The 26676-nt window shown below is 38.7% G+C and overlaps 1 protein-coding gene across 4 annotated transcripts in view; it reads left to right on the top strand.

Annotated features, from left to right (window-relative positions):
- The window catches only part of LOC127422777 (protein TANC2-like), a 173853-nt gene that overhangs the window by 89871 nt on the left and 57306 nt on the right, over nt 1-26676 (top strand). The gene's annotated exons all lie outside the window — the stretch shown is intronic.

Genomic DNA, 26676 nt, shown 5'->3' on the forward strand with positions numbered 1-26676 from the left:
GGTTTAAAGATTAATAAAATACTGAACATTATTCATCCGCGGATCCAAAACCTTTAAAAAGTTTGTCTGATTGATGGTGTGATATCCCATGGAATGTTTTTAAAAGATAACATTCTCTCAACCTTTGCCAAGGGTCAGGCTGATGAAGTATTTCACCCATAAATGAAGATTCTGTCCTCATTAACTCAACCTCATGGCACTCGAAACCTGACTTTCATCTGTGGAACAAAAGAAGACAATTAGTAGAATGTCTGAGCTGCGCTTCTACAAATATTGGATAGAGACCAGGGGTGGACTGGCCATAGGGAGAACCGGGACTTTTCCCGGTGGGCCAGCCGCGAAACGGGGCCGAACGGGTGGCGATAAGCTGAAACGGGTCACTGCGTTATGCCGAACGGGACGCGACTGGCTGAAGAGGGCCGCAAAATGGTGCCGCAATATGCCGAAGGGGGCCGCAAAATGCAGAAAAGGACTTGTTCGCCACATTCGCAGTCTATAAGTTTGAATGTGCTCTATTGCAAGACTATTGCATCTATTGTAATGTGTCAATACTGCATTTATTTGTATCAGCAAGACAACTGAAAATACTTTAATGCACAATTCTTATTCCATTGATTTATAGGTTTTGTACTAATCCTCATCCTTAGAGGCTGTATTGATGCATATGTTTGGGCAGATTTCAAGGTGTGATTTTGGTTCAGATGGATAAATGGATGTTTCACTGTTTATCTGGAGAATGTGCGCAAGGACCTGCTGAAGCTCCGTCCTCTTCCCGGTTACCATGGTGATCTGGGCCGCACATTCATGATCTAGCTGTGCTCGCTGTGTAACGCAGAGTGTGCTCTTAGTGTGCTGTTATTGTGTATGTGTGCATGTTGTGTGTGTTTGGACTGCCCACAGGTGCGAGTGCTGCTGCTCAGCCTCTTTGGCACTGAAATTCAGGTTTCATATTCACACAGTGTCAACAGTGCTTCGTGCTGCTGTATTGCATCGCCTTTGCATGTTATATAATGGTAAAGCAGCCAGTTTTAAGCCTCTAGGGGGTGTTTTTTAAACAATGGAGCTAACCATGTTAATTGCTTTTGCTTTGAGTTTTTTTTTTTTTTTTTTTTTTTCGTTTTTCACAATGAAGTATCCAACGATACTCACAGTATTTAAAAAAATTAAAATAAAATGTGAGCAATAAACCATGTACCCAATGGCATATCATTAGCAACATGCTAAAAACAACCTGGTCTCAAAGAATGTTTTTTTACTTTACCTGCATTTTTGTTAAATGATTTCTAATTGGCTCGTTGTATGTATCGTGGTAGTTCTACGAAGAAATGAGCATTAGAGGTGCTAAAACAATTACTTTTATTTCCTTTCACACAAATCACGAGTAAAAGAGCAGATTCACCTTTCCTCACACAATGCTATCTTTTGACATCAAAACACTTTTACTGTAGCACATGACATGTAAGGTGATACAACTGAATGTTTCATTACATAACTAACTACATTTATAAGCTTGTTTTGATGTGATTAAAATGCGCGGTGGCTCAACTGATTGAGCGTTTCACTTGTGATGTCAAAGACCACCCGGGTATGAGTTTTGAAGAGCACGAGAGATGGCACGTGAACCGAAAATGTCATAAGGGGTTTTCACACATGAAATTGTTAACCCAGGGTCATCCTTAACCCTGGGTAAATGAAATCCTAGGTTATTTTGTTTTTTATGTTTCATACTTTAACCTGGGTTACTAACTAATCCTGTTTTTTTATGTTCTGAAGTTTCACACTGTACATTCGTAAACCCCAGGTTAACGTTCTTATATGCATATTTACGGTGTCAATAACAACGACTGGACGAATACATTTTGCAACAGACACAGAACCTGTCAATGGTGCTGCTTATTTGTGGAATTATCGGCAAGCAAATCACCTCTGTTTGTCTTTCATCTTCCGAAACATACCTCGAAAACACGAGCAAAAGGAATTCTGTCTCTTTATCATGCAATAACTGTAAAATTTTTTACTGGTTTCCTTTAGACAGAGAACGTAAAAATTGCGTGAATATTAAATGAGGTAAGCACTTAGCCATTGTAGGATTGGTTGTGTGCTGCTTAACAACTTTCTGTAACATTCTAACACCGTATTGTTTCACACTTTATTCCTTTGGCACCGCAATGTGGGGTTAACCCCTCAAATGCGGTGCTAACCCTGTTCCGAAGCAGGGTTTCATAACCCCCGGTTAAAAGCGGTGCTAACCTAATGTAAATGTCTAACCCCCTTTTAAAATTACAAGTGTGAAATTTTGCTTTACCCTGGTTTAAAAAGACGATAACCTGGGGTTAACCGCAGTAGGGCTGTCAACAGGGTTGAGAAACTAAATTCTAAATTTTACATTAAATATTACCAAAATTCTAATTAAATTCAAATTTTAAAGTCACCAGGTTTTTACATTGACGTTGTTTCCTTCGTCCACAAGAGGGTGCAGTGAAGTTATGCATAAACCATACAGCACCGTGTTATATTATTGCAAAAGAATATTCCTGGCTGTAAAAATATTTCTGGCTGCATTTCATTTTAAACTAAAGTGCACTAAAAAATAAAGAAATAAAAATAAAGAAATAAATACAAATCTAAATATTTAACCAGTTTATATTCTCAGCTGTTAAGTAAAAAAAAAAAAAAAAACGATGTGTAAAAACGCTTCAATACACAGTTCTACTGGTATGTTACCATGGTGTTGCTCTGGTGCTACAGTACTACCACAGACTCAAGCTTCATAATAACGGTGATACCACAGTGTTTTTAATTCATTACAGCTGTATATACTGCAGAAATATTCTACCAGATAATACTGGTGTTCATCTGAACTATATTTTCAAATATATAGTATATCAAAAAGAGCTTCAACCTAGTGGTCGACCGATAGTGGATTTTGCCGATACAGATAACTAAGATGGTTGAAAATACAGATAACCAATTAATTGGCCGATAGTTTTAAAAATCGATTTATACAAGGTTAAAAAACTCTCTTAGTCTTTCTTTGCTACAAGAGTCTAAAATGAATAAAATCCCAGATGCAGTTTATTGTGCAACCAAAATAATAACCAGAAAAAAAGTGAATATTTGGAGCATAACAAGCCTGAAATAAACACACTTATTTTGGGACTCTTATTTTGAAATGACGGACACTTGGCTCTGTTATAATGCTCTATATTTAAGTATTTAACAAACTAAGATTTTTAAAGCCTATATATATATTCACCAGATTAAGAATATATATACAGAGAGAGAGAGATACATCGATCAGCCACAACATTAAAACCACCTGCCTAATATAGTGTAGGTCCCCCTTGTGCCACCAAAACAGCTCTGACCCATCGAGGCATGGACTCCACAAGACCTCTGAAAGTGTCCTGTGGTATCTGGTACCAAGACGTTAGCAGCAGATCCTTTAAGTCCTGTAAGTTGCGACGTGGGGCTTCCATGAATAGGACTTGTTGGTCCAGCACATCCCATAGATGCTCAATCGGATTGAAATCTGGGGAATTTGGAGGCCAAGTCAACACTTTGAACTCTTTGTAATGTTCCTCAAACCATTCCTGAACAATTTATTCAGGCAGTGTGCCAGGGTGCGTTATCCTCCTGAAAGAGGCCACTGCCATCAGGTAATACCGTTGCCACGAAGGGGTGTACGTGGTCTGCAACAATCTTTAGGTAGGCGGTACATGTAAAAGTAACATCCACATGAATGCCAGGACCCAGGGTTTCCCAGCTGAACATTGTTCAGAACATCACACTGCCTCCGCCGGCCTGTCTTCTTCCCATAGTGCATCCTGCTGGCATCTCTTCCCAAGGTAAACAACACACATGCACCCGACCGTCCACATGATCTAAAAGAAAATGTGATTCATCAGACCAGGCCACCTTCTTCCATTGCCCCATGGTCCAGTATTGATGCTCACGTGCCCATTGTATGCGCTTTCGGCGGTGGACAGGGGTGGGCACTCTGACCGGTCTACACAGCCCCACACGCAGCAAGCTGCAATGCACTGTGTGTCCTGACACCTTTCTATCATGGCCAGCATTAAGTTTTTAAGCAATATGTGCTACAGTACCTCTTCTGTGGGATCGGACCAGACGGGCTATCCTTCGCTCCCCATGCGCGTCAATGAGCCTTGGGCACCCATGACCCTGTCGCCGGTTCACCGGTTGTGCTTCCTTGGACCACTTTTGGTAGGTACTAACCACTGCATACTGGGAACACCCCACAAGACCTGCCATTTTGGATATGCTTTGACCCAGTCATTTAGCCATCACAATTTGGTCCTTGTCAAAGTCGCTTGGATCCTTATGCATGCCCATTTTTCCTGCTTCCAACACATGAAATTCAAGAACTGACTGTTCACTTGCTGCCTAATATATCCCACCACTTGACAGGTGCCATTGTAATGAGATAATAAATGTTTTTAACTTCACCTGTCAGTGGTTTTAATGTTGTGGCTGATCAGTGTGTGTGTGTGTATATATATATATATATATATATATATATATATATATATATATATATATATATATGGCCCAAATAAGAGATTTTATGTTTACCTGGGACCTACACTTACAAAACCGTGCAATATGCTGTATTTGCTGTATGCTTTTGTATGACTTAACAACTGTAATATAGACATATTCTCAAACACACTCTCAAAATTTAGGTATAAGAAAGTATGTTGAAACTGATCAAAACAACTACATTCAGTTTGTGCTTGTGTAAAATGTCACTTAATATGAAGCTTTGAGCTTCTTTACGGGTTTTATAATCCCTATAAATATTTACAGTACCATGACAACCGTAGTTTCTGCCTAAAATACTGTAGTTACTTGGGTTTGAAGATAGAAAGATTCTGTTAGCTTCTTACACAGTTTAAAGAAAACATTTGAATTTATAAGTTCATAGTAGGCCTAGTTACAGTAATTGCACATATTTTAGCTTTTGTTTTTATAGTTACCATAATAATTAGTCCCAGTACATACTGTTGTGAATACCGGTTTCAACAGTACGAATAAGATAAATCGGGGTCAAGCTGACCATTATTCATCGACTGTTATCATCGAGTGATAATGACAAACTGAGTAACAGTTGGCTGTTTGACCAGCACCTGACAGCACCTCGTCTGATCCAGCAGAGAGATGTTATTTCTCTGGAGCAGAGCATAAGTAAAAGAGCAGAGACACTTCCTATTGCACTCAGTCAGTCCCGTTTAATCTCTGAGACAGTCACATGGTAGCGAAAACTGTGTGGAAGAGCAGACTAAACTCTTAGGAAACAATTGCACATATATTAAAACTAGTGCTGTCAGTCGATTAAAATGTGTAATCGCCTTCATGATTCGCATCAGGGCATCAATGCCAGCATCAAGCACCGCTTTGAACTCCACATGAAAAGCGCTTGTAGACCAAAATGTCTCATTCTGCATTTTGGTGTCAATTAAGACTTGACGTGCTTCTGTGGTAATTAAAATGCACCTTGCATAGGCTGAAAAATACTTGATTTCTGTCACAAGTCCCATCTCCATCATTTTATTACTGTGTGTTGTGAAGTGCACGTGTAATGACTCCAGGTGGACACATTACAAAAGTTCCGCCCTTGCAACAAGTGTTTATGCTGGTTTATGCTGTATTAACGGTAAATGCGTTATTCGCATTTAAGAAAAATTAACGCGTTAAACGTTTTAAATTAATCACATGCATTAATAAGTTCATTTTGACAGCTCTAATTAAAACACATCAGGACCCAACATTTATAGCCAAGCAACCCAATGCTGCAGTAGAGCATTAACCTTAAAAACATCTCACATTTGTTTTTATGACACTATTGGTTAGTTTTAGGTTTAAGGTTTAGAGTAGGGAGGTAGATTTTGATTTAGAACTCGATAAAGTATTAACATTAAAAACCTCATCTGTTTGGGTGAAATTTTTAATTTACCTCTGAACTGCCACAATACGTGTAAGGAACCAGGTAATATCATTTTGCAAAATTTGTCACCAAAGTCATGTAATGTTCATGAGATCAAGCTTGCTAAAAACTATTCAGAACACCAAAGCAACCACCTTGTGTTGGCGAGTTCTGCACAGGCAAGCACCACTCACATTGTCTAGTTAACTAAAATGATCTGTTGAGCAACTGAATAAAAAAGGTGAATGATCCATAAAAGATAGTATCCAGTTTTGAATCTAACTGTAAACATTGATGGATTTGGAATGCAATATTACATGAAGGCATGAGAAGAAATCTTACACCATGCTAATCAAATTATCTGATAAAATCACTGGCCAAAATATAATTTCTGCACATCAACACAATTTCTCTATATACTTCCAAAAATAAGATTGTGATATTGTGTATATTACTGGGGTAATTCAGTGGCAGGCTCATTAAAGTGACAACTGCAGGGCTGGATGCCCAGGCTTGAACAGCTAGCACATTAAAAAGCAACACATCTTTTTAATATCCTTTCTGTCCTCTGCTCTATTCACAATCAACACCAATGGAAAGATGTTATTTTGATTAGCTCACCAAAGCCCAGTATTCAGTCCTACTGAAAGAAAGATTAATCACTTGATTTGTGTGGAGATTGTGTGCATATACAAACACAAACACACACACACACAGGTTTCTATTATTACCTCTGACATTATTAACTGTTTGTTAGCTCATTAACACTGAGGATAAGCTAACCGTCATCTGTCACAGTGTCAGGGAATTCCAGAACAGAAATGCAACTCACACACTGTTTTATAGCGCCTTTCCCAAAATATTTCCTCACCTCGCTGATTGCAAAATTTGCTGCAGTGTGTGTGCACTACATCTCTGGCACTCTTGCATTGTTTTACTATGTTTTTTGGGCATTCGTTGCAGAATTCCTTTGAGATTTATCACGATTTTTGCACGCACACTTTTTTTTGTCTCTTCAGGGCTTTGAACAATAGGAGTTCATTAAAATTACTGCAAGTCAATCATAACCTGAGGCTGTCAAATACATCCAACCCAAAATGAGACCATCAACCACATAATGATTGGAATACATTTTTAGATTTTTGCCCAATGTAATGTGTCAGTTATGCCAGAATGTTTTTATTCTTTTAACACATTCAGACTTTGGCTGACTTAATCATTCAGATAGCCTTTGAAAAACATAAGATTACTTGAACAATTAGGGGTTTCCTTGTTTATACAGAGAGAGTATGAGTGGCCGATTTTCACTAAATATATTATATATATAATATAAATTAATGATAGCAAATGAGACATACACAAAATTGCTGAAATTCAGTAAATATTAATCATACACATTTATTCCTATTTTATGTTGTTGTTCTGATTATAGATTGTATTACAGAAAAGTGCTCAAATTAGCTTTTCATAAAGCTGAATCTTGTAGTTTCAGATATGTTTTTCCAAACAACACTCACTTTATTGTTTGTCATAATTACATTTTAGAGATCAATTACATAATTACAAATCTATTCAGGATGTGAGATTATTATTAAGAGTTCATAAATATACTCTCACTTCTCAATACATTGCACAAGCTGCATATTTCACCTCTGTTCTCATGATTGACAGCAATCCATGTGATTTATTCTGTTGTTCTGATCCGGTTTCATTGTTTTTAAAGGCATCAGTGTTCAGAGGATTGACAGAAATTTAAAGCTCTCTCATTGAACCATCACAGGCTTCTCCAAGCAGATACAATGGACCCTTTTCACATTTCTGGATTTGGAACGTAATATTGCGTGGTATACCGGTATGAATGAAATATCACAATACCAAAACATTTTAAATGGTACGATATCATCTTGTTGTTATTTTCGGTACCATAAGAAAGTATGCTGCCCTTAGCAAAATGTAATGTAATGTGAGAGTTTTGTGATGAAATCAAAGACTATTTGAAAATATTTTAAAAAAGTCGGCGTAGTTTGGTGGCGGGAGTGGTGGTGGCATAATGGACTAAAGTACTGAACTGGTAAGCAGAAAGTTGTTGGTTCAATCCCCACAGCCACCACCATTGCGTCCTTGAGCAAGGCACTTAACTTCAGGTTGCTCCAGGGGGATTGTCCCTGCAATAAGGGCACTGTAAGTTGCTTTGGATAAAAGCATCTGCCAAATGCATAAATGTAAATGTAAGTCTTGATATGGCCAAGTGTGATCATTAAACAGCAGAAGGATGTCATTTAATATACAGTCACATGTGCACCACAGAACAAATGAGAGGCTCTGCTCTGTCGTCTCCTTCACACACACAAGCACGCAACACACACTACTACTGCTTGATTTTCATGCAGTGTGTCCAATAGTATCCATCTGCAGAGCCGCAGAGCAGTGTGTTTAGTGTATAAACGGCTGTTAACAATCAAATTAACTTTTTCACCGGAGATTTCAGCTTGTGAGTCGCGGGAAGTTTAATATAACAAACCCTTCAAAAACAGGAAGAACTTCAAAGGTCTTTCAAAATAAAAGTCCTGAAATGAGACCTCTGTTCAGCTGATTGCATGGTATTGAATACATTACAACAGAAAAATATTATACTGTATATAAGTGTAATAATCAGAGAAGTAGCAATAATACTCATAATAACAATAATATAATATTATATGGTTATATTATTAGTATTACTATCTGTAAACAATATCACATAACCAAGTGTACTGAATATCAGCATGTTGTGATTCAGCCATGGCAGCCTCAGGTAATCAGATTGTTTTCATTTATACTGTAAAGCTCTGTTGTGCATCTTTTTTGTTTTTTACCAAAAATAATTATTTATAAATTATTATATTATCATTTGATCAAAGCTGTACAGTATGTATTTTGTTAAACAAAATTTGATCATAACATTTCATTAAAACATTTAACATGGAATCTTTAAACATGGAAAATTAAACAGAAAAGGCATAATTTGTATCCATAAGACTTTATGCAGATCTTTTTGTCAATAATTTTCTGTGTAATTTCATAAAAAATCTGAGTATTGTTTTTAATTTGTTGCCTAAGTATTGCGTTAGTATCGATACCGAGGTACCAGGGCTGGTATTGTACAGCAACCCTACAACACTGTAAACTTCTATAGCGGTAAATGGGAGACCACAGCAAATATTATTTTTCCATTTCCATTTACTCCAACAGCGAAATAAAAAAATCCATTATTACGTTTCTACGACTTTCTACAAGAGGAAAAAAAAAAAGAGAGATGGATTACGGCAGACAGATATACACTATATTGCCAAAAGTATTCGCTCACCCATCCAGATAATTGAATTCAGGTGTTCCAATCACTTCCATGGCCACAGGTGTATAAAATGAAGCACCTAGGCATGCAGACTGCTTCTACAAACATTTGTGAAAGAATGGGCCGCTCTCAGGAGCTCAGTGAATTCCAGTGTGGTACTGTGATAGGATGCCACCTGTGCAACAAGTACAGTCGTGAAATTTCCTCGCTACTAAATATTCCACAGTCAACTGTCAGTGGTATTATAACAAAGTGGAAGTGATTGGGAATAACAGAAACTCAGCCACGAAGTGGTAGGCCAAGTAAAATGACAGAGCGGGGTCAGCGGATGCTGAGGCGCATAGTGTGCAGAGGTCGCCAACTTTCTGCAGAGTCAATCGCTACAGACCTCCAAAGTTCATGTGGCCTTCAGATTAGCTCAAGAACAGTGCGTAGAGAGCTTCATGGAATGGGTTTCCATGGCCGAGCAGTTGCATCCAAGCCATACATCACCAAGTGCAATGCAAAGCGTCGGATGCAGTGGTGTAAAGCACGCCGCCACTGGACTCTAGAGCAGTGGAGACGCGTTCTCTGGAGTGACGAATCACGCTTCTCCATCTGACAATCTGATGGACGAGTCTGGGTTTGGCGGTTGCCAGGAGAACGGTACTTGTCTGACTGCATTGTGCCAACTGTGAAGTTTGGTGGAGGGGGGGATTATGGTGTGGGGTTGTTTTTCAGGAGCTGGGCTTGGCCCCTTAGTTCCAGTGAAAGGAACTCTGAATGCTTTAGCATACCAAGAGATTTTGGACAATTCCATGCTCCCAACTTTGTGGGAACAGTTTGGGGATGGCCCCTTCCTGTTCCAACATGACTGCGCACCAGTGCACAAAGCAAGGTCCATAAAGACATGGATGAGCGAGTTTGGTGTGGAAGAACTTGACTGGCCTGCACAGAGTCCTAACCTCAACCCGATAGAGCACCTTTGGGATGAATTAAAGCGAAGACTGCGAGCCAGGCCTTCTCGTCGAACATCAGTGTCTGACCTCACAAATGCGCTTCTGGAAGAATGGTCAAAAATTCCCATAAACACACTCCTAAACCTTGTGGAAAGCCTTCCCAGAAGAGTTGAAGCTGTTATAGCTGCAAAGGGTGGGCCGACGTCATATTAAACCCTATGGATTAAGAATGGGATGTCACTTAAGTTCATATGCATCTAAAGGCAGCGAATACTTTTGGCAATATAGTTTATTTCGGCGCTGTATTTGAAACCCCATTGCAGCAGTGTTGACTAGTTGTTTTTATTTCATTTATTTTTTTATGTGAGTTTGTGTGTATTTTATTAATGCCAGGGTAAAATAACACAAAGAATAATGTTATACATTTATGCAAAATACAATAAAAAATTTAAAATATTATTATTATTATTATTATTATTATTATTATTGCTAAATTAATGTGGAATCCCAGTCTGTGAAATGTTTCTCTTGTCAGGAAACCTTTACAAAATATAAACACAAGTGCAGGTTTGGGGAATTTACATTAGAGTAGCTATGGTACAAGCTATTAAATTAGATAACGGTGCATTTTTTAACCATCAGATTACATAATTTATTATTTATAAGTGATTGAGATCAGTATTTATCTTTCCCCAAAACAATAAATGTAATTAAAGAATGAATGAATCTAATGAATGAATCTAGATTAGAGTGACAGCATTTAACTTGAACAGATATTCACAATATAATGTTTTGTCATGCTACACTGCTACTTATGGGAAAAAGCTACATTATTTTGAAAACAAATAAATTACTTAGATGCTAAAAAATTGTAGTTTTGTAAGTAGTATCATTAATGATCGTTAAGTATCGTTGATGATTGTTGTGCTGCACTGATAATCTGCACAATGGGACAGGTGAATGCTCTGTAATCGTGATTGCTTATATGGTCTCCCTTGTAAAAAATATAATCCATAACGAGCAAATTAAAAATTAATCATGATTGTCACTAGAGGGCAAAATGCGTCTGCCATATCCAGAGATCAGAGATGGTGAAACGGCAGCGTTATTAGCTGTCAGTCATTGAGGCTCAATGGCAGTTTGGGCATACCAAGATGGCCGCTCAAACACTTCCGGTGGCTACTTCACCTCCTGCTGCAGTTTAACATTGCGTCAGTGATCCAGTTCTATGTATATATATCAGTGATCAAAACCAAAACAGAGAAGCAAACCAGTACGACAACATACACATATCAAAGCAACGTGGGAAACCAGGGTCATTTATTTGAACATTCACACATGAACAGACAGTCCTGTATGATGTCATTGTTTAGAGACGTTCCATTCCTTACTGTGTCTGACCTCAAATGAACTACACACAAGTGCAGCCCAGTTGTTTAGCACTATCAGAGATGTAGCAGATGCTACATGTGTAGATGCGTGTACAATGCCCTGCACTATCTGAATAATAAGGAGATATTAGATATGCTCAATTGAGCCCTATCTAGGATTTGGTTTGTTAGGGGTGTTAGTTCTGTCTCCTCTGACATGTGTGTATTAGTGTGCATTTATCTGATCGAAATTAATCTGAAACACAGACATCAAAACATACAGTAACTTTCTCTGGTGACAGACTTTGAATAGAATTAGACTGATGAATCTGTATCCATGTTGCCTCAGCCTCTGTGAATTCAGTTATCAAGCCCCTCTCTTTCCCAACCTGTTTATGGATGAATCTAATGAAATCTCTCAAAATCATGTCCGAGTCCTATTTAATCCCAAAATCAAAAGAAAGAAATGAGAAAATATTAGTTTATAATATTTAAAATATTTAATAAAAATAGACAATTAGTGTCGTTTTATAAAAATATAGTTGTTCATTGTTAGTTCATGTTAGTTTATAAGGCATAAACTAATGTTAAAGGTGCACTTAGTAACTTTTTATCATCTTGGACTTACAGTGACACCTGGCTTGGATGCATCATTCAAAAGTTTTCAGTTACCAATACCATTGTAGAAATTAACTATTCACAGTCAGCCATGATTCATTATTCCATGAGTGAAAGTGTCCAATAACAGGATGGTTACTGAGATTAAGCCAGTAGCATTTGACTGGTCATGTGATTCTAACATGGCAGCTCCCATGCGGGGACCCTCTCTATGTAGAATAAAACAACTTTTATTAGGTTGCTTTGATGACTGGACCCTTCATCTCATGTGAGTGCTCATGATTTTATACATATGTTTCAAAATTACTATTAAATTCTTTAGAAGTAAAACTTTTAATGAGCAACAAAATACTAAATGCACCCTTAAATTTATACTTATAAACTTTTCATTTGAAACATTTATTAGTATATGTTGAAGTTAACATTTACCAAGATTAATAAATGCTGTATAAGTATTGTTTATTGTTGGTTCATGTTAAATACTGGATTTAACTAATGTTAACAAATGCGACCTTATTGTAAAGAGTTGCCATAAAACCTGTAAAATTATTATTCATTACCATGGTATAAGACACCACAGTCCTTTCTAAAGGGTAACTTTGCATCAAGCTATTTTTATAATATATTATTTTGTGCAAATAAAGATACTGTATGAGTATTTTCCGAATATGGGTTTTTCAATGGCTTTTACATTTGGTCTCCCCTTAATTGTGAATATTTTTGTAATATTTGGTTACATCTTTGTAAGTATCAGTGAGCACATAAGAGAGCGGTTCGACATGGAATGCCAATGTTCTGGTTTGAGAACAATAGAATGTTTTGCATAACTGTGTTTATGGTTATCATCTGCAAACAGAAGTTAAAAATAACATTCATACACATGCAAACACACAATAAGGCTGCTTGTTGAACCACCATACAACTTAATTCACCTTCACATCTCACATAAGGTGTTTAAACCATGTTCCCCAGCTTTTAGAAATTATTCGCTGATTGCATTAAACAATGATTCTTAGTAGAAGACTCCTTCATTAGACAACTAACAAGGACAATCCATCTATGTGAACTTCTGCAGTTAAATCCAGGATGGACTTCAAAGATATTAGTCATTAATCTTACAGTTCATACAAATCTTTGTTTAAGCACTGGCCCTTAACACGTACTTAGTTTACTAATTTTAAACCATGACTTGCACTGCACATAAGTAATATTGGCATTATATTCATGATGTTTAGCCAGAGGGGAACTGGCCCCCACAGTGAGCCTGGTCTCTCCCAAGGTTATTTTTCTCCATTAACCAAAATCTTATGGAGTTTTGTGTTCCTTGCCACAGTCGCCTTCAGCTTGCTCACAGGGTTTCTAAATACAATTATTATTTAATTACTTATTTTTGAACACAATTCACAATCGTATTTTATCAAACTACACAATGATGACTCTAAGACTTTATAGATATTACGTCATCATTTTCTGTTAATGCATGATTTTCTGTAAAGCTGCTTTGAAACGATATGTGTTGTGAAAGGTGCTACACAAATAAAAATGACTTGACTCTGTCATTCGGTTTCTTTTTGGCAGTGGGTTGTACAAACATGCTAGTGGTAAACCATATTTTCACATGACTAGCTCTCAACGTTCGGCAAATCAGTTTGGGCGAGAATATGTGAAAAACACGAGAAGTCATCTTTCACAAAAATGTGCAAAAATATGTTGTCGCAACAATATTTTGGGTGTAATTATTACATATTTATGACAAAATAGCTTTAGTGGTTGACATTTCTGGAAAGTTAGGTTTTAACCTTTCAAATAGTATGCCATTTGAGTGTATCTATAGCAAACAGGCATTTAAAACTGTGTCATACTTCTCAATAGAGGCTGATGAGATTTATAATGTGTGTGTGTGTGTCCCCCATTTTCTGTATCCCCCCTACACCACTGATTTTAACACTCTGTAATGCTCTTGAACATAAGGGCTGTGTCTCTCCAGAGAGCAGTCACAGGAGCGCTGTATCCGCACTGCTGGTGGAAGTGCAGTCCCCTGCTGTTGTTAAGGCATCTGTCAGTGTGTGTTCTGTGTGAATGCTTCACATTTCCCCTTGAGCTGGTTTCATGTTCTGCTATTCCTCGACCATCTAAACCTCTCATGGAATGCGGTTTGAGTTATGCTGAATGCCTCTCACACTTTTATTACAGAAAACACATAAAGATGGTTTAGATTAGGGATGCACCGATGTATCGGCTGCTGATATTTAATGGTCAGATATTGACTAAATTAAAAACACCGGCGTATCGATTATAAGCATGAAAATGCAGATATGAAAAATTATGGTTTATTTATAATCAATTAGTAACACAGTTTGTGAAAAGTCTGTGAATTCAAATGCACAATCCAGAAATAATAATTGCCACAATAATGTAGAGGTTGGCATTCTAAGAACATGTAATATAAAATTTGTATTCATTCTCATTCTCAAGTTATTGCGGAAAAACCGCCATAGACGTTTGTGACAGTTGTAAAAGCGGCACTTACCTATAAACTACATTATGAGGGAAACCATCCAAAATGCTTTGAAACCAGCAGACACTGACTTCTGAGATATCGGTATGATATCCATTTTTCCTGTATGATTATTTGAATTAAGATTGACATTGCAATTTGGCCTTTCGTGATTACTAAACTTTAAAAGACTACATCTGGACGGCGTTATCCGTTATCACACTATACAAAATTAAAAAGGGTTTTTTTCCCCTCCTTTTGGATAAAACGTTAAATTTTTCCATGATGTGGTTGACATTTCCATGCTTGAACATGGGCATAGTATGAATTGTAATGTTATATCATATACAGTAAATACATCTTCTGTTGTTTTGAACTGCAAAAACGGGTGTGCAAAACTGTTTTAGAAGTACAAAATAAAAATGTTCATATCAGTCATCATGTTATCATATTACATTTTGATATCATATTACTCCACCATCTTTTTATCTTCTGTTTATCTTTCATTGTGGCTCTCTTTAAAATGTTGGCCTGTCATGTGTTCAACAGATCCAATCCATTTTCAAAGGGAATTATTTATTGTTAGAACAGTAAAAAAGCTTTTTTACCTCTTTTTACATTTTTAAAGCATAATTCCTAAGTAAAACTGATCTGATGACAAAATAATGTAAGGGGCAGAATGTTGTTATCGGTATCGGCCTGTAGTTTTCATATCAGTACATCCCTAGTTTAGATGAAAACATGTTATATGATATTATCAATATAGTTTGAGATTCTGCATGGTAGCTGATCTTTGCTGGCACAGTTGTGAAACATCAGGCTGAATGGTTAGCATTGCTGAATCGTGCTGTTCTGTACCCATCCAGGCTCGTTAACATAGTTACGGTTTCTTTTTCCATCATGACTAATCGTGAGTCGCCACGTCACTAAAGATGTTACACCAGCACGGTTGGGTACGTTTAAATAGCTGTGCTGAGAAATTCGGGCCAGGAACGATTTCCGAACCATGCTTGGTGGAAACACTACTGGAACCATTACTCACGGTGCAGAGTACCATTCAGCCAGATGATGGAAAATCAGCTATATATATATATATAAATATAATGAGAAGTGATTATGTTGTAGTGTTATCAAGTGTACAGTATGACCCATAATCAAATCATATAATTACACAAGTTTTGCATTTTTTGAAGTAATTGTGAGTGATAGCCCCTGCAAAACTCACTGCCACAAAGCAAGGGTTTTCTGGGTGGTTTCGTATGTGGTTGCTAAGATGTTCTAACTGGTTGTTGTTGCATTGCTATGCCATTGCTAGGGTGTTCTGCATATTTTTAGTGCATCACTATGTAGTTGCTAGGGTGTTCTGGGTGGTTATTATGTGGTTGCTTGCTGGCCCATTCAAAAGAGACCATCTATAGTGTCTGTTTTTGTGGTCCCAAGATAAATATACACTCACTGAGAACTTTATTAGGAACATCTGTACACCTGCTTATTCATACAGTTATCTTAGCCAATCAGCCAATTGTGTGGCAGCAGTGCAATGTATAAAATCATGCAGATACGGGTCAGGAGTTTCAGTTAATGTTTACATCAACCATCAGAATGGGGAAAAATGTGTGTGTCTCAGTGATTTCGACCGTGACATGATTGTTGGTGCCAGATGGGATGGTTTGAGTATTTCTGTAACTGCTGATCTCCTGGGTAACTGGGATTTTCGTGCACAACAGTCTCTGGAGTTTACTCAGAATGGTGCCAAAAGCAAAAAAACATCCAGTGAGCGGAAGTTCTGCAGACGGAAATGCCTTGTTGGTGAGAGAGTCCAACGGAGAATGGCCAGACTGGTTTGAGCTGATAGAAAGGCTGCAGTAACTCAGATAAACTCTCAGATAAACTCAGTGAGCATAATAGCATCTCAGAATGCACAGCACATTGAACCTTGAGTCGGATGGGCTACAACAGCAGAAGATCATGTAGGGCACTTTATTAGGACCATAGTGTTCCTAATAAAGTGCTCAGTGAGTGTAGATACCTAATGGATTTTTTTAACCATTTTATTGTAATGAAAATAATGTCACAATGCAAAATCTTAATCACAAGCGATGCGGGAACTTTAAAATGTAGGCTTAAGGATTTGTTGAAATACCCAAACCTAGATATGAGCAATAGTAATAGTGATGCTTGTGTTAGAAAGCACCAGTAATAATGGATATTAATTGATTGTCAGGTAAATGTATCTGCCATTGCAATCTGTCCTGTCCGAACAAAATCAATGTTCTACCAGCAATAGTGAAACCCTATACTCCCTTCACACACACACACACACACACACACACGCTTTGACTTGATCCATCTGTTCTTTGTTCTACTATAACCTTGGCTTATGGCCCCTCTCTGTCACATTTCAGGGTGTGCTGTGTGTGTGTGTGTGTGTGTGTGTGTGTGTGTGTGTGTGTGCTCTCTGAGCTTATGTAAAGCTAAGTTTGTGAACAGCCTTTACATTCCCGTGTCTGATCTCGGCTCTTCTACACACACACGTCTCCCGCTGCACAGAATCTCTTCTCAAACACACACACACACACACACACACACACACACACCTGGTGAGAGCAGTCACATGTTCTGAAAAGACTCCAGAGCATCTCTCTGGGTCTCTGTTGGCAATCTTTTATGACTCATTCAGTAACAATGTTAGAGCACCAATGCATGCACAGATGCAAGTTATGCACCATTGCATGTCACCAGTCGCTATATTGGTTGGTGCTTATGAATGTCACTACCACAAAGATGAAACCCCTGTGGCTCTGTGGTGCTATAAAAATATTGCCCTGTTTGATAGAGCGTCCTGACCATCCGGCACAGCAACACTGACCCAACCATTGTCATGAGTTTGGGGTGGAACTATCTGTTTGTTTGATCAACAGCAGACGGGGAATTCTTTGCGAAAGCAAAAAAAAAAAAAACAAAAAAAAACGGGTTTATTTTTGCAGTTGCATTTGGTGGTGCTAGTGTATGCAGAAATTGCAAACTTCAGCTTTAAGATGCTCATTTTAATGCACTCTCTTTATCTCATGCTTCTAATTATGTCAGTGTATTAACAATTATTTGTTCAGTTCGGTTCTGTACACACTATGCAGATTTATTGTAAATGTGTTTAACTAACTGAATAGATAGGGAGTCAATTTAGATGAATGTGTCACTCTCATAAGGTGTCATTCCCATAAAGAACTCTAACTCTGTGTGTACAGAACGGGATTATGCACTCAAAAGATGAGTGACAACCACAGTAAGCTATAGTGTGTATATGGCTATAGTGTACGCAAAATAACTGTATAGTAAAAAGGGAAGAGGCTTTCCAGTGATCCATTTTTTCTCATACTCCAATCACTGATAATCTAGTCATGAAATTGCACAAAAAAAAAAAAAAAAAACAATGTTTTATCATTCCTTAGTTTTTACGAACATGTCCCCGAAAAACCATTACATTTGCTTTTCAAATCAAAGAGTCTTCTACACCTTACCACAGACCTGTTTTTCCCCCTATTCTAGTCATGTATAAAGTCTGGAGTGGTTTGTCTTGGGCTGTTTTGAGAGCTCGGCCAGTGGCCTCTGAAAAACAGTGTAGATTTTAGCCTCTTCTCATCCCTTTTTAACCCCTCTCAGCGCTGCCACTCTGCCAAGGACGAGATGCCAGCAGAATACTGTAACATCATCACGCTGCAGTGAGGTGCGACACATCTCAGCAAAGTATCTGGGATTTACATAGCCTCGCTTTACATCGGAAGGTATGCTATTGTTTAGAAAAATAGTATGGGAATTCTGCATTGTAATTTTACCTGATTCATTAAAGAAACTGTGCAAATTGGGTCGCCAACAATCTGTACGCCAACAATCAATGCCATTCATGTCGCCGCAAATCGGCAACTCTCATAGACAGCAATTGCTGTCAGTGTGAACACCCCTTTGATGGTACTGTACAGTATCACCAGTTTTAATTTTTGTTTTTTAATTAAGTTTTTTTTTATGTTAGTCATAATTTTTTTCTTTTGACAAAAATGGCACTTTTCGCTACAATTTCACAAGGTGGAACTACCGTTAAAATGTTTAATAGCTAATTTGATTACTCACCTTACAGCTCAAAGCAAGGAATACGATGAGTTTGTTTAAGCTAAAGCAGAAGCTGCAGAATTCAGTTAATGTGAGGTTAACCTCTTAACCTGTTGAGGTTAAGAACAGTCAAAACATTTTGAAAATCTTACTTATTTAAAATTATCTTCCCTGAGGTCAAATGATAATGTTATAAAAGTTTTTTGCACCAGAACAGTCACAATTTAGTAATATATGATAATTTTCCATCCTGTTTTTGTCCCTCTGAAACGCTTGGTTTTGGCCTAAGCGCCTCCTTAAAACTTCAATGTAAATGCCCACTGTTATGATTGTCGAACATCATGCAGCCCCTCAAATTCGGCAAACTCAATCGGAAGAGAATGAACCTCGACACTATAAAACAAAATTGCATGGTTTACACATAACACACATCCAACACATTGCATCTGAATATATTAAACTGTTCATCTTAGCACAACTGTTAACACTCAGCACCATAAACTATCAAACAGCCATGACATTTGAAATAGTCATGAATGAAACGGTTTACTTAGTTTTTAAGTGTTTTTAACTGCCCCATTCTTCAATAACAGTTCCTTTGCAAAGCTTGAATCATATTTTGTCTGTTCACAAGCAATCCGTGCTGACATGAGCCGAAAAAAATGCACATACATAGTCCAAAGAATGGTGAAATTATGCACACACATACTGAAGGCGCACTGAGGTGCACATCGCCTGAAACAGACCGAAACGGTCAAAGACGTCCATTTAATCTTGTTAGACTGGGGAGGAAGTTTTGAGTTCTGAAATTTACAGTATGTTTTTATAGTACAGTTACCTCTTATATGTCGAAATATCAAGGAAAATGTGATTCTCCATTTCATGACCCCTTTAATGTGAGCCTAACAGGAAACTATTCAGAATTCAGTTAGTATGAGTTAAGAATGTTAATTTGAGTTAATGATTTTTGTTTCAATGTTTTGTTTATAACTGAAACCAGCTACTCTGAAACATGGAAAGCATGTAGAAACAGAGAATAAAGTTATTATTAACATTTATTTCGAAGTTGTGTAATTAATTATCAGTGATTTTAAACAATGTAGCATAAAAAAGCAGAACTTCCAAACAATCCTTATTGGCAGATGTTGTTTTAATTAATCATAAAATGGTATTGGCACACAAGTTTTGTATCGGTGCACCCCTAATTTGAAATCACATGGCAATATGCAATCACTGAGCACTTTATTAGGAGCACTATGGTCCTTATAAAGTGCCCAATGTGGTCTTCTGCTGTTGTAGCCCATCCACCTCAATGTTCAACGTGTTGCGCATTCTGAGATGCTATTCGCTCACTACAATTGTACAGAGTGGTTATCTGAGTTACCGTAGCCTTTCTGACCAGTCTGGCCATTCTCCGTTGACCTCTCTCATCAACAAAGCATTTCCTTCCACAGAACTGCCGCTCACTGGATGTTTTTTGTTTTTGGCACCATTCTGAGTAAACTCTAGAGACTGTTGTGTGTGAAAATCCCAGGAGATCAGCAGTTACAGAAATACTCAAAGCAGTCTGTCTGGAACCAACAATCATGTCATGGTCTAAATCACTGAGATCACATTTTTCCCCCATTCTGATGGTTGATGTGAACATTAACTGAAGCTCCTGACCCGTATCTGCTTTATTTTATGCATTGCGCTGCTGCCACACGATTGGCTGATTAGATAATCGCATGAATAAGTAGGTGTACAGGTGTTCCTAATAAAGTGCTCAGTGAGTGTAGCTATTTGGATTTCTGAAAGCACAACTGAACTCAAGTAGGTATAGCTGCAGCCCGGAGATCTTCAAATAGGGGTGGAACCTCCAAAAGAGGGTGGAGTAACTCCAGAAGGGGTGGGGTACTCCAGAAGGGGGCGACACTTACACACAGGTTAGGGGCTCTGTTTATTCATTCTAGTATAAACTCTAATGTGTAGGCACTCTGAGACACAAGGTTTTGCGCTGAAATACAGCACAATAAAATGCCACATCTGTTGGATTTTCAATCTGTCAAGGTTCACAATGTCGGTAGCATATACCTCAAAAAGGTGGCAATGTCTAACTTTGCAGATGTTGTCCTGGCACAGTCCGGACTGCTGTTCTCCTGGGACACAGCTGCACTGCGTGTGCGAGACAGTTGAGTAATGACTGGAATCATTTACAACCATGAGTCAGCTGGCCTCTACTGAGACTTTTGCGCCTGGCTCCATTGTCTTCCTCTCACTATCTGTCTCTGTCATCAGAGGCACACTGTTGTTTAGGATGCTGCTCAGTACGCTCTTTCACTACCTGCAGTGACTCTCAGTAGATGATAAATCTAAACACTGCTTCTGACGGGCAGCTCTGTGCCAGACTTCAAATCTCTCGTACTCGCACCTGTGCCACAATGCTGGCATTTCATGCCTGACGGACTCTACTGCTGGGCAAGCATGCCTGGAAAGGGTGAAAAAAAAACTACACACATAACACACACACACACACTCCCTGGGAGAGAAACAACATGCTCACTCCTGGGAAACTACAGCCACACTTCCTACCGCTCGGCCTGTTGCCATAGCAACCATCTGTCTTCTCCATAGCACAGGAATGCAAGGATGACAGGAGAGAGGGGGGAGGATGTGGGGGACAAGGAAGTGCTTTATGCTTTCTTCTACCATCTGCATGCCCTCTCACAGGGAAATGTGGGTCATTTCAGTGAATCGTCCCATGAGAAATGGCTGTGTGGGTGTTGAATGATCATTAATTTCATAATCCCAATGGGTACTGATAGCACCAATCTCTCTAATGTCACATCCTGTTTCTTTTTAGATGGGTATGTGCTCAGTATGTATGATCACCTATTGTTATTGCTTTTAAATGAACTCCTAACCCTTAGTATTAAATGGATGGCTCATCCAAAAATGAAACTTCTGACATTATTTACTCGCCTTCATGTTGTTTCAAGCCCGTATGACTTTCATCTGTTAAGTTAGGTAGAACGAGAGCTTCAGTCACCATTCACTTTCATTGCTTCTTTTTTCCATTCAATGAAAGTGTACACCCTAGTTACCATATAGCAATGCCCTGGTAACCACCCAAAACACCCAAGCAACCACATAGCAACGCCCTGGTAACCATCCAGAACACCCTAGCAACAGCATAGTAATACCCTGAAAACTACCAAGAGCCACATAGCAACACCCTACCAACCATTCACAACACCTTACCAAATGAAAAGCAGCACCCAGGCAACCACCCACAACACCTTAACAACCACATACAATGCCCTGGCAACCACCGAGAACACCCTAACAACCACATAGCAACACCCTGGCAACCACCCAGAACACCCTATCAATGGCATAGCAGCACCCTGGAAATCACCAACAACACACTAGCAACCGCATTGCTGTGCCCTGGCAACCAACAACAACAACATCCTAGCAACCGCATAGCAATGCCACTACAACCATCCAGAACACCCTGGCAACCTTAAAGTAATGCCCTGGTAACCACATAGCAGCAACCTAGCAACCACCAAGAACACCCTAGCAACCACAAAGCAACACCCTGTCAGCCATCCTCAACACCCTAGCAACCACATAGCAACACCCTATCAACCATTCACAAAACCGTACCAAATGAATAGCAGCACTCTGGCAACAACCCACAACACCTTAACAACCACATACAATGCCCTGGCAACCACACAGAACACACTAGAATCTGCAGAGCAACACCCTGGAAACCACCCACAACATCCTAGCAACCGAATAGCAGTACCCTGGCAACCACCCTCTGTGGCGGTGGGCATACACCACTCATGTTTTCTTCAGAAAATTTTAAAATCAAGTTACTTTATATAAATCTAACATGGAAATAATTTTCCTAGACACACTATAAGGATCATTTGTGTTTTTCTACATAATAAAGCTTGTGTACATGAGCGTGTTGCACCAGCGCATTATGTGTGTCCTATAGATAGCTTCACTGCAGTGTATTTGAGGTAAGCGTGTGGGTGCTGTGACTGTCTATGTATAGACGTATTTCTAGTTCTGACATTCTCATAGAAACCTGCACACAAACATACAATAAAAGCTAACTCGACACACAAATGTTAATTTTTATATAACCAACAAATCCAGAGGCTGTGGCACTGTGCTGCTTTTATTTTAAAAAATTGTGGAACAGAATGAACAGGAATATGCTGCCATGAAGGGAGAATGCTTTTAGATTTTAGTCATTATGAAATGAGGTCTCTCATATCCTCGCACTCGATTGAATCTGTATTTGCCTGTCAATCAGGTCTGACCTGTCCATTACACAGATTGGGCTGGACAAGGCCCTCTAATGTATTCAGTGGCTTAATGTTATCTGTGAAAGGAGGGTTGTCATTGTTTCTGTAGCATACAGACCTGCATTTCACTTTCAAGTACTCTCTCTTTCAACTGAGCACTTAGAATTGGATCTTTGTTTTAGGCTTCGTATATACAGTTCACCAACACGTACACATTTGAATGTGCCTGTGATGCCCAAAATGCCGTCTAGGTAGGCAGCTCACTTGGTTTGAGATGTAGGCTGTGCTTGGAATGGAAATACTAGCTTACTACTGACTGAATACTGCATAGTTTACACTGTATACTGCCAGAGACTATTTAGCACAGACGGGCCACTTCTATTAAAATAAGTAATAATAATAATTCCTTACATGTATATAGCACTTTTCTAGGCACTCAAAGCACTTTACATAGTATAGTGTGTAACTACCAGTGTGCAGCATCCACCTGGATGATGCGACGGCAGCCATAGTGCGCCAGTACACCCACCACACACCAGCTATTGGTGGAGAGGAGAGTAGAGTGATGTAGCCTATTCAGGGATGGGGATTATTAGGAGGCCATGATGGACAAGGGCCAATGGGGGGAATTTGGCCAGGACACTGGGATACACCCCTACTCTTTACAAGAATTGCCCTGGGATTTTTAATGACCACAGAGAGTCAGGACCTCGGTTTAACGTCTCATCCGAAGGACGGTGCCTTTTTGCAGTATAGTGTCCCCATCACTATACTAGGGCATTAGGACCCACACAGACCACAGGGTGAGCACCCACTGCTGGCCTCTCTAACACCTCTTCCAGCAGCAACCTTAGTTTTCCCCAGGAGGTCTCCCATCCATGTACTGACCAGGCTCAACCCTGCTTAACTTTAGTGGGCAACCAGGCGAGAGATGTAGGATGATATGGCTGCTAAATGGGAGAAATTAGAATGCCCACCTGTCAACGTATGTAGAAAGGAAGTCTCACCTTACTGGTAAAAGAGCCAATCACCATTTAGATACATAAATCAATCAACTCGAGAATGCGCATGCGCATTAGCTATACAAGCTGGGAAAATGTTGTTTTTTTAGCATGAACTGAGGTGAAGAAGAACAATTTATGATTTCATTGTTGGCAGAATTTACTGTTGATTTGAAATATGTTCTTTGATCTTAATCTTTTTGAGATTTCGGTGTTCCCCCATTCAAGTAGATAGGAGCTGCACTATCATGACTGAAAATAGCCTCCTGAGAGCGTTCCAAAGATGGCCGCCAGTGGATTGATTTGTTAGAAAAACTGATATCACCTACTATTTTTTTAAACTGATAAACCTGTCAAACATTGTTGTCACATGACCTTATTATGTTTAATTCAGTGGAGCACATCCAGTTTTAATCTAATTTTGTGTATAAATGTCGTAACATTTGGCTATCCAATTAACTGAGTCAAGAAAGTTGGCAAAAATCATGGCTGATATTTCTTCCAGTTCATCAATCTCACTAGAACTGGAAGGTTAAGTGCATTGAGTTGCATTTTGGCAACTGTAGTAAGTCATCTGGGTATTCTATGCATACAAAAAATTTACAGTCTGTGCACAGTTCACGTACTATATACGGCAGCAATAGTTAGAATAGTATGCTAGTATGCTTTTCTGAACATATCATAGCCATTATGTCACAACAAACACTGAAAGTTGTTTGATTTATCTTTCTCTGGTGATGTTTTTAAGTGTTAATGTGACAGGCTTGTGGAGGGTGTGTCTGCTAGACAAGTTGAGACACCTGTTTGATGTTGACACTGTCACAGTTTGGGGTCAATTGTTCAGTCTTTTAAGATTGTATCAGATGATTAAGCACACACGTTATTGCTGGGGGCTTATTTGGAAAGGCAGTTTGTCTGGTTTATCTGTTGTTGTACAGGAAGTGGAATTTTATGTTGTGGTGAGTTAGAAATAGTTAGCTGGTAGCTTAAAGAGCAAATAATGACGTTACTTTGAGAAAACAGGTAGATTAAGTCATATAAAATGCAATGCAAGCTTTTCTACAGTGAATGTTTTATTTGTTACCACCGTACATGTGTAGCATTTTATGAGAAAGTTAAATCAGCAAATTTCTTCAAGATCAAACTATGCTCTCCATATGAATTGTGTAGCTTTATATTCTTCCAAAGGCATTTAATGAAAAACAGCTGAGACAAAGTTGATACCTTTTTCACAACTGAGAACTCCAGTCTCTTAAGCTATGAAAGATCACTAAAATAGTCCTCTGGGTTTAGTTTGTCATTCAAAGATCTTTTATAATCTTTATTCAGTGATATATTGTTTACTGGGGTAGGGCAGTCCACCCCTGTCCTTCCCAAAACAGCTGAATATTTCACAGAAGACTCATTAGAAGCCCCACCACACTAAAGTACACACACATACACACACTGTCCCTCCCAGACATGCAGCTCTTGTTTTGTGGAAGTAGTAGGCGTGTTCACCTAGCACTCCATGCGTGTACACACTCTAATGTTCACTGTCTGTTGGACGCACCACACAGAGGATTATTGTTTAATGAGCTGAAGGAATGGCAAGCCAGGGAAAAGGTGTGTGTTGTTCGTTCATTTACATTTAATTTGTTTCAATTGAATCTTTAAGTCTCAGTTTGTCCTGTCTTTTTTTGAATATACATTTAAGAAACTTTGATGACTATTTGTGACCAAAGACATTAAAAGGCAAGCTCAATGTGGTGGCTGTAGGAATAGAAGTCCCATCTTTAAAGAACCAAATTATCTGGACAAGCCTGATAAACACAGTTTTTAGTTGCTTTCTTTTTCAGTCTTTCCCCATTTAAGTGGATTAGGAGCTGTACTTGTATGTATATTACCTAAATAGAAAATGCTCTAGCTGCCCAGGGACATTACCAAGATGGCCACCAAGTGAACTTAGTTGACTTAAAGGGACTTTACTAGTGAATCACTGTTTTTCACACTATTTCGGTTTTCAATCTGTTGGTTTGGCAAAGCTTTCCTATTATTATTTTACAAACTTGGGTTAAACACTACACCAATTCCAACAGCTTTCCAATTTCATTCACTAAACCAGTTTATCCATCCATCCGTCCATTGTCTGTCTGTCTGTCTGTCTGTCTGTCTGTCCATCTATCTATCATCTTTTGTCTGTCTGTCTGTCCATTTGTCTGTCTATCTGTATATCTGTCTGTCCATCTGTCCATCTATCTATCTATCCATGCATCCATCCATCCATCCATTGTCTGTCTGTCTGTCTATATCTATCTGTCTGTCTGTCTGTCTGTCTATATTTATCTGTCTGTCTGTCTATCCATCTATCTATCATCTTTTGTCTGTCTGTCTGTCCATTTGTCTATCTATCTATCTATCTGTCTATCTATCCATGCATCCATCCATCCATTGTCTGTCTGTCTGTCTATCCATCTATCCATCATCTTTTGTCTGTCTGTCTCTCTGTCCATTTGTCTATCTATCTGTATATCTGTCTGTCCATCTGTCCATCTATCTATCTATCCATGCATCCATC

Source organism: Myxocyprinus asiaticus, chromosome 32 (assembly GCF_019703515.2).
Source record: "Myxocyprinus asiaticus isolate MX2 ecotype Aquarium Trade chromosome 32, UBuf_Myxa_2, whole genome shotgun sequence".
NCBI lineage: Eukaryota > Metazoa > Chordata > Actinopteri > Cypriniformes > Catostomidae > Myxocyprinus > Myxocyprinus asiaticus.